Consider the following 7233-nt stretch of genomic DNA (forward strand, 5'->3'; position numbering starts at 1 on the left):
CACTTTGTCAATTTCTGCAAAAAACTAGCTGGTATTTTGATAGGGATTGTGTTACATCTGTAGATATACTTCAGGGCTAACTAAAATTATTTGCCTCATTTAAAGCAGGATCTGAAACCTCAGACATATAGAAATGTTTGTGATATTGCATGTAGTAGTCATTTAGATCAGTTAACTAGAAGGAGATTGATCTGATAAAAACAGACAAGATTTTGTTTAGGAAATTTGTTGATTATGAAAATATCAAGTCTAGCTTGCAGGAAGGTGTTTACTGCATAAGTAGGTTATTTTGTAATACTTTAATATTTAGAATACCCATTCTCACTGAATCCCTACATGTACCCAAGTCCAAGTTTATTTTTCTCAAGCCTAAGGGGAGCTGTGTGTTAATCAGCATATACACCACCCTCTCCATGCTTTCTTTCCTGTAATCCTTAAAACAGCCCCAGGAGGTAGATACTGTTTTATGCCCATTTTATGGAAACAGAAACTTCCAGTAAGCTTTCAAGTATTTTCCCCAGGTTTAGCCAGTTGGAAAGTGGCAGAATCTAGGTCTCTAAGATTCCAAAGACTGCACACCCAAATACGATATCACACTGCCTACAGTTATGAGTCCGGCAGAGAATTCCTTGTTTACATGAAAGTAATGAAACTGAGAGTATCCAGGATAGTTGGCATCAGTTTATAAAGCCTCTTTACCCCATTTTGTTCATTTTAAGTGGGATCATCTGTCCATTAAATTGAGATGATGTTAGGCTGGACACATCCCTGAAGTTATACACCAGGTTTTGTGTGTAAGGGGGTTTTGGGGGAAGAAAGTCTGTAGATTTCATCCAATTATCCAAAGAGGTAAATACCCACTACCCAAACTTCTCTGGATGATAAGAGAATGTCACAGAGCCTAGGCTCTTCCAAACAGGGGACAAGTATGGTCTTTTAGTTGGGATGGTGGTATAAGAAGGTCAGTCCATTCTCAAACCTGGCTTGAGGCATAAGGGAGTTGTTCTGGACCTAGTGATTTGAGCCTATAGGCAGGAGTGATGGTGGACTGAGTCATGACTTAGATGAGGGAAGATGATTCTAGATCCTAGAACATGATATAGCTCCTAGATATGAGATTCTAAATTCTGTTTGGCACCGTGGTACACATCGCTAACACAGTCTATGATCATGTCCTCCCTAGAGGATCGTCAATTTGAGCTGTATAGCATCAATTTCTTTTCCAAGGATTTTCCACTTTCCTATCGGAGTGTTCTACTTGCACAGATAATTGACTATGCGGAACGTCTGAAGACGGCTTCTCCACCTCAACAGAGTAATCCAGGTCAACCTAAAAGAGTTTATACTTTTAGATATCTGTTTAAAAATGATAAAAAGGTAGGAGAACAATTTCTATTTCTGCCCAAATTGTGATATTCTTGATATAATTATTTTCTTCTTCAAAGAATGAATATAAATCATATGCTTTACTTCTATGTATTTAAAATATAAAATACGACACAGGGATTCTTATGTGAACAGAAAGTGGGAGCCTTCTGATCCAAGAGTGTGTTGGTTGAACAGAAATAATAGTTGCCATTTGTTGGACTAGATCTGGTGTTTTAAATGATCACATTTAATGCTTATAGCTGTTCTGCAGGTGAATATTACTATCCGCCCATTAATAAGAAGAAATCAAGGCTGACAGTGGTCAAATGCCTTGCCCTGAGTGACACAGCTCACAAGAGATAGAGCAAGGATTTGATCCACATATTTCCGGCTCCAGAGTCTATATTCTTTCCCACCCCCCATAGTAACTACTTTGCTATCGAGATTACAGTCTACTTCCTCTGTTTCCATTATTCAAGTCACTAGTGCTTCATCGAGACAATGACTAAGTGTTCCTCTTGAAACATGAAGGACTAGGTGATGTTGCCATAATTGGATTGTACTCATGGACATCTTAATGTGAGATGTGTGTTGTGTGTGTGAGAGAGACATACTGACTTGACCATTGAAGCATGAAGACAAAGGGGATTACATCTGCACTCATGAGAGAGATGATTGGTGTAAAGGCACAGAACGTGCAATAATCTCTTCTGTAACAAAACCAGACTTAAAGTTATTTCACCTCACCCTAAAACTTCTCAAACAATTGAAGTTTTTCTTATTTTTCTGTGCCTTGGTTTCCTCCTTTTTAACAATGGAGATAATAATCTCATAGGGCTTGGTGGAGGATCGAGTTAACACATGTAAAGCATTTAGAACAGTACTGGTGGAAAGTAAATGCTCAATGAAAATGTTTTTATCCATTCTGGGCTCCTATTTTATAGAAAATGTCAATGGTTTGGGAAAATGTTTTTATCACAACTGTATTCAGATAATGTAGGGGCATATTCTTGAGTTATCCTTTGATGAAAACAGCTTTTAGATAACCTATTATACCCTTGATTTCATGTTTTATCTACCACCAACCCTGAAAAGCACTCCGTATACCCACCCAGCTCCAAGTATGACATTATCTGAATCTCCGCAAGGTTAGAGGTGGGGAGATTTACATGTTCAATCTATCTTACCTTTCACGATCTACATGTCTCATTTAATAAAGTGTTAATCAGTATTTGTTAATAGATTTAAAGCACAAAAGGGCAAAAAAGGCATTTTCTTTTTTTTCTCTCCTAACAAGGGCTGAAGCAAAATGGTGTGTACTTCTCCAAAGAGACAACTATGTTTATCACTTTGGTCATTGAGAGCCACTCATTCCCCAGCATTCTTGTACCATGTCTGGCCTTGGACAACACCTTGTGTTTTACCTCCTCCTTATTTCACTTAGACTAGATTAAAAATGGATTGCATTTTCTGAGAACAGAGTGTGTGTTGAGTGATGTAAATCTTTGGCCCATGATTAAATCTTATATCAATGATATAAATGCATGGCTGCAAATGCTTATGAAGACTGCAATTTCACAATGATTAGATTTTGTCTTGAATGGAATATGTTCACTGATGTTTTTCAGCAAACGAGGAATGATGAAGCAAAGCAGTTTGCAGCAGGGCATCAGAAAAGAAAGAAACGTCCTGGAGAGCCCAAGAGCCACTCATCATCTAAGAGAAGGCAGAGTATGTCACCACGGTTAAGCACACAGAAAGGAGAGGGGGAACTCCATGTCTAGGGCTCAGCGATGTCAAAGGAAGTTTGTGGTCATGTTCTTGAGGGATAGACAGATAGAAGCATGTTTGCAAGGGGAGGGGCAAAGCTCTAGTCAGATCCAAGCATTTGGAGTTGCTGCAAGGGTTAGAATAAAGCGGGTTCTTGAGGCAAAAATAGATGATGGGCTCAACAAGAGGATGGATCTGCACTCGCTCACTGCATGTCATCACCTCCTGTTCATGCTCTAATCTAGAGCCATCTGCTTTTTCCTACTGTACTCCAATGGAACTGTTAGCATCAAGGTCACCACTGTCTGCTGCACTGTGGCATTAATTTCTTTTTTGGTGAGGAAGATTGGCCCTGAGCTAACACCTGTTGCCAATCTTCCTCTTTTTGCTTGAGGAAGATTGTCTCTGAGCTAACATCTGTGCCCATCTTCCTTTATTTTGTATGTAGGATGCTGCCACGGCATGGTTTGATGAGTGGTGTAGGTCTGTGCCCAGGATCTGAACCTGTGAACCCTAGGACGCCAAAGCGGAGTGAGCCAAACTTAACCACTGTGCCACTGGGTCGGCCCCTCGCATTAATTTCTCAGCAGCATGTGATACAGTTGTTCAGTCTCTCCTCTATGGAAAACTCCTGGGATTCCCAGACACCACATTCTCCTGGATTCCTTAGCCCTTTAGTAGTGACTCTTTTTGCTTCTCCCTTTTCTGTTTTTTTCCTCTCCTTACCCACCTCTGAGTGTTGTAGGGACCCAAAGCTGGATACTGGGCCCTTTTCTCTTCAATGCACTATCTCCCTAGGTGATCCCATGCAGCCTTAGAGCTTTAAATGTGATTCACACTGTGAGAACTCTCACCTTTATACCTCTAGACTACAACTTGCTCCTGAACTTCAGACTCAAATGCCACTGCTTGCATGTATCTCCAATGAGTGTCTAATACATATCTAAAATTCAACTGGTTCTACGAACTTCTGACTGTTCCCCTCTCCACAAATACTTGACTTTCAGCCTTGTCTATCTCAGCTAATAACACCATCCATCAGGTATAACACCCATAAAGGTGTAACAACCTGCTGTCCAAGGGTATAGGGGGCACGGGAGGGTGGAAAAGCCCCAGTATTTAGAGTTTGTGGATATCCATAGTATATATAGTCCCACCATGGCATAGTTCAGGCTACCAACATGAGGTCACTGAACCACAATCAGGAAAGGTTGGCCACACTCCACTCTTGAGAGCAGTTGCTGAACACCTGCACACAGCTGGTACTATTATTTACCCACTAGTTCAGGCCAAAATACTTAGATTCACTTGTGATTCCTCTCATTATTCTTTTATTGTTCTCTGACTTCCAATCCCTTAGCAATTTGATGCCCGCTATAAGTCCTGCACCCCACCGTTTCTCTCAATCCCTCTAGTCCATGCTGCCATCATCTGTCACCAAACTACTACAATAGCTTCTTATCTGATTTTCCTGCTTTCAATCTTCTCATCTAACCCATGTTCTGCCCTGCAGCCTGAGTGATCATGTCACCATAGAAATCAGATCATGCCACGTCCATCTTGAAAACCCGTCATCAACTTGCCTATGCAGTCAGAACAGAATCTGAACTCCCCACTATGGTCTATAAGCTCTGCACCACCTGGCCCTGCCACCCTCTCCTAACTCACGTCCTGTGGGTCTCCTCCTTGCTCTCTCTGCCTGTGTCCTTTGTTCTATGGTCCCAGCTCAGCTCCTCCTACAGGCCCTGCACTTGCCCTTGCTGCAGCCTGGCACTCTTCCTCTGCGTGTGCACAGGCCGGCTCTTTCTCCTCCTCCAAGCTCTGTCCAAAGGACACCTCCATAGAAGGCCCTGCTGGACCACGTGGTCCATTGGGGCTCCCTCTCCTGCTCTCTGTCACATCCCTGCTTGCTTCTTCCCTAACATGAATTCAAAATGTAATTATTTTATTTGCTCCTTGTGCACTTACTGTCTGACATCCCCCATGAGAATGTGAGTTCCACAGGGGTAGGGGTCGTTTCTGTCTTGTTCACTGCCCATCCACCAGCTCCTGGCACAGTGCCTGGCACAGAGGAGGATTAGGAAATGAAATAGAGGTTTTAGACTTGGGGTAAATAAAATTTACCATTCTGAGACAGAAAAGAGAGACGAAGAGGATGATATACCGACAGAGATTTGGGTGTTGGTGTGCAAATGTTAGACCCCTTGACATCAAGTGAGACTTTCAGCTTGTCAACTTGTAAAGGGCATCGAGGAGACATTAAATCTTGAGTGCCGGGGCTCTGTGAATGTTTCTTAGTTCATTACACTGCCCAGCTTGTTTCTGTATTTATCCATAGTGCCAGGAGAGAAAAAGTGGTTTATTGTATGATCTTTCCCAAGCCCTGTTTGTGGGATCTGATATTTCCAGTTGGTACATCCTGTCTTCCTGCTTTTTGAAATAAATAGTTTCCTCAAAACTTCAGAGCACAGTTATGTCCCTGTGGGAGTGGTAAAATGCACCTACCTCACAGCTCAATCTCTTAATTTGATTTCCAGATGCTACTGTCACCCGCAAAGTCCGTGAGAAGAAGACAAAAAATAGTCAAACCCCACCTGATGACTTCTTGTCAAAATCTGCTGCACCAGAGCTGATGAATATGGCGGGAGATGGGATTCCACCCAACCCATCAGATTCTCTCCCTGATGACTTCACTGGTCTCAGGAAAGATGGCCCAACTCACAAACCTGGTAGTAATGCACTCGCAGGAGGCCCCCAAAACTGCAGTGTCTCTGGAGGTGACCCAGAAGTCACAGAAACGTCTTCAATGGGAACCGTGCCCAATACATTGCAAATAAGTCCGGCTATGGCAGAGAAAATTAATTACGATATAAAACATGAATTGAGGAAGGAAGTTCGGAAGTTGGGACGAAGTAAGTATTAAAAGAATGTCCATGAATGAAACCATGGAAAGTCTCTCTCAACTTGAGGATTTAGAATAGATCCCATCCACCTCTTGAACTCATCTTTTGGCTGAATTGGTTTTTTTTAAATAATTTAGAATGGTTTCCCTTTGATTTTGTCTGGAAATTCGTAGTATACCTTGAACATTTTTTTGTTTTGCTCGGTTAGTGTTTGCAATAGTTTCCTCAGTAGATCTGTGCAGGTGTTGTGATTCAAGCGTTTAAAGCACAAACCCTATGTAACTTTCTAGCCCATGAAGAATGAGTACTAAAGTAGTAGATACATTAAGATTGAGTTCTATACCATCTTCCTATTTTTAGAAATACTGATTTTTTTTTTTACTATCTTCAGAGTATGAAAGAATTTTCACTTTGCTTGAAGGAGTGCAAGGCCCTCCTGCAGTCAAGAAACAATTTGTTGAATTTACCATCAAGGAAGCCGCAAGGTGGGTATAAAGAAGAACTTTCCAAGTTTTTTGATCAGTTGTGCCCAATGCTGACCAAGGGCGGGAACAGGTCCTGCCTTATGTTTCCCACACTCTGGTGCTCCCTCATAGTTCCTGCCGTTTCCATAGGCATTTAAGTTGGTATTCTCTAGTCTAATTCATTCTTCCAAGCCCATGGTAGCTTCCAAGCTCACCATAGTCTGGAGTGGGCAAGGGCCCTCAGTTGACAGTCTTGGTATTTTGCTAGACCCTATCTCTCCATGAGGATGCATTTTCTATTCCCACATAGATTGTAAGCTCGATTTTTGTATCCACTACTATGCCTTACACATCATAGATGCTTTCAATATCTTCTGGTTAATTAAATGCCTCTTTATTTCAGGTTTAAAAGAGTAGTCTTAATTCAGCAACTTGAGAACTTACTGGAGAAAACAACACCTTCTCAACAAAGTTAATCACAAGAAAAACACATAACTGTGTCATTGCAGAGGCCAATGAGAAGCAAGCACACAATTTCTATGATGTACTATGGAATCAGATATTGCTAAAGCCTCCTAAAAATGTTGTAGTCAAGAGAATTGCCTTCCAAAGGCCAAGAAAAAAAGCACTGGAGCCTTTTAATTTTCTGGTTCTCTGTCAGTTAAAGCCAGTAAAAAAGAATTTCCTGTGAAAGTATAGTTTGTTGTGTGTTTGTTTCCTTGTTTGTT

The 7233-nt window shown here is 41.4% G+C and overlaps 1 pseudogene; it reads left to right on the plus strand.

Moving 5' to 3' along the window:
* Positions 1-1170: 1170 nt before the first annotated feature.
* LOC131400372 (integrator complex subunit 6-like) lies at positions 1171-7000 on the plus strand (annotated as a pseudogene).
* The last annotated feature ends 233 nt before the right edge of the window (positions 7001-7233 follow it).

Source organism: Diceros bicornis, chromosome X (assembly GCF_020826845.1).
Source record: "Diceros bicornis minor isolate mBicDic1 chromosome X, mDicBic1.mat.cur, whole genome shotgun sequence".
In the NCBI taxonomy this organism is placed as follows: Eukaryota; Metazoa; Chordata; class Mammalia; order Perissodactyla; family Rhinocerotidae; genus Diceros; species Diceros bicornis.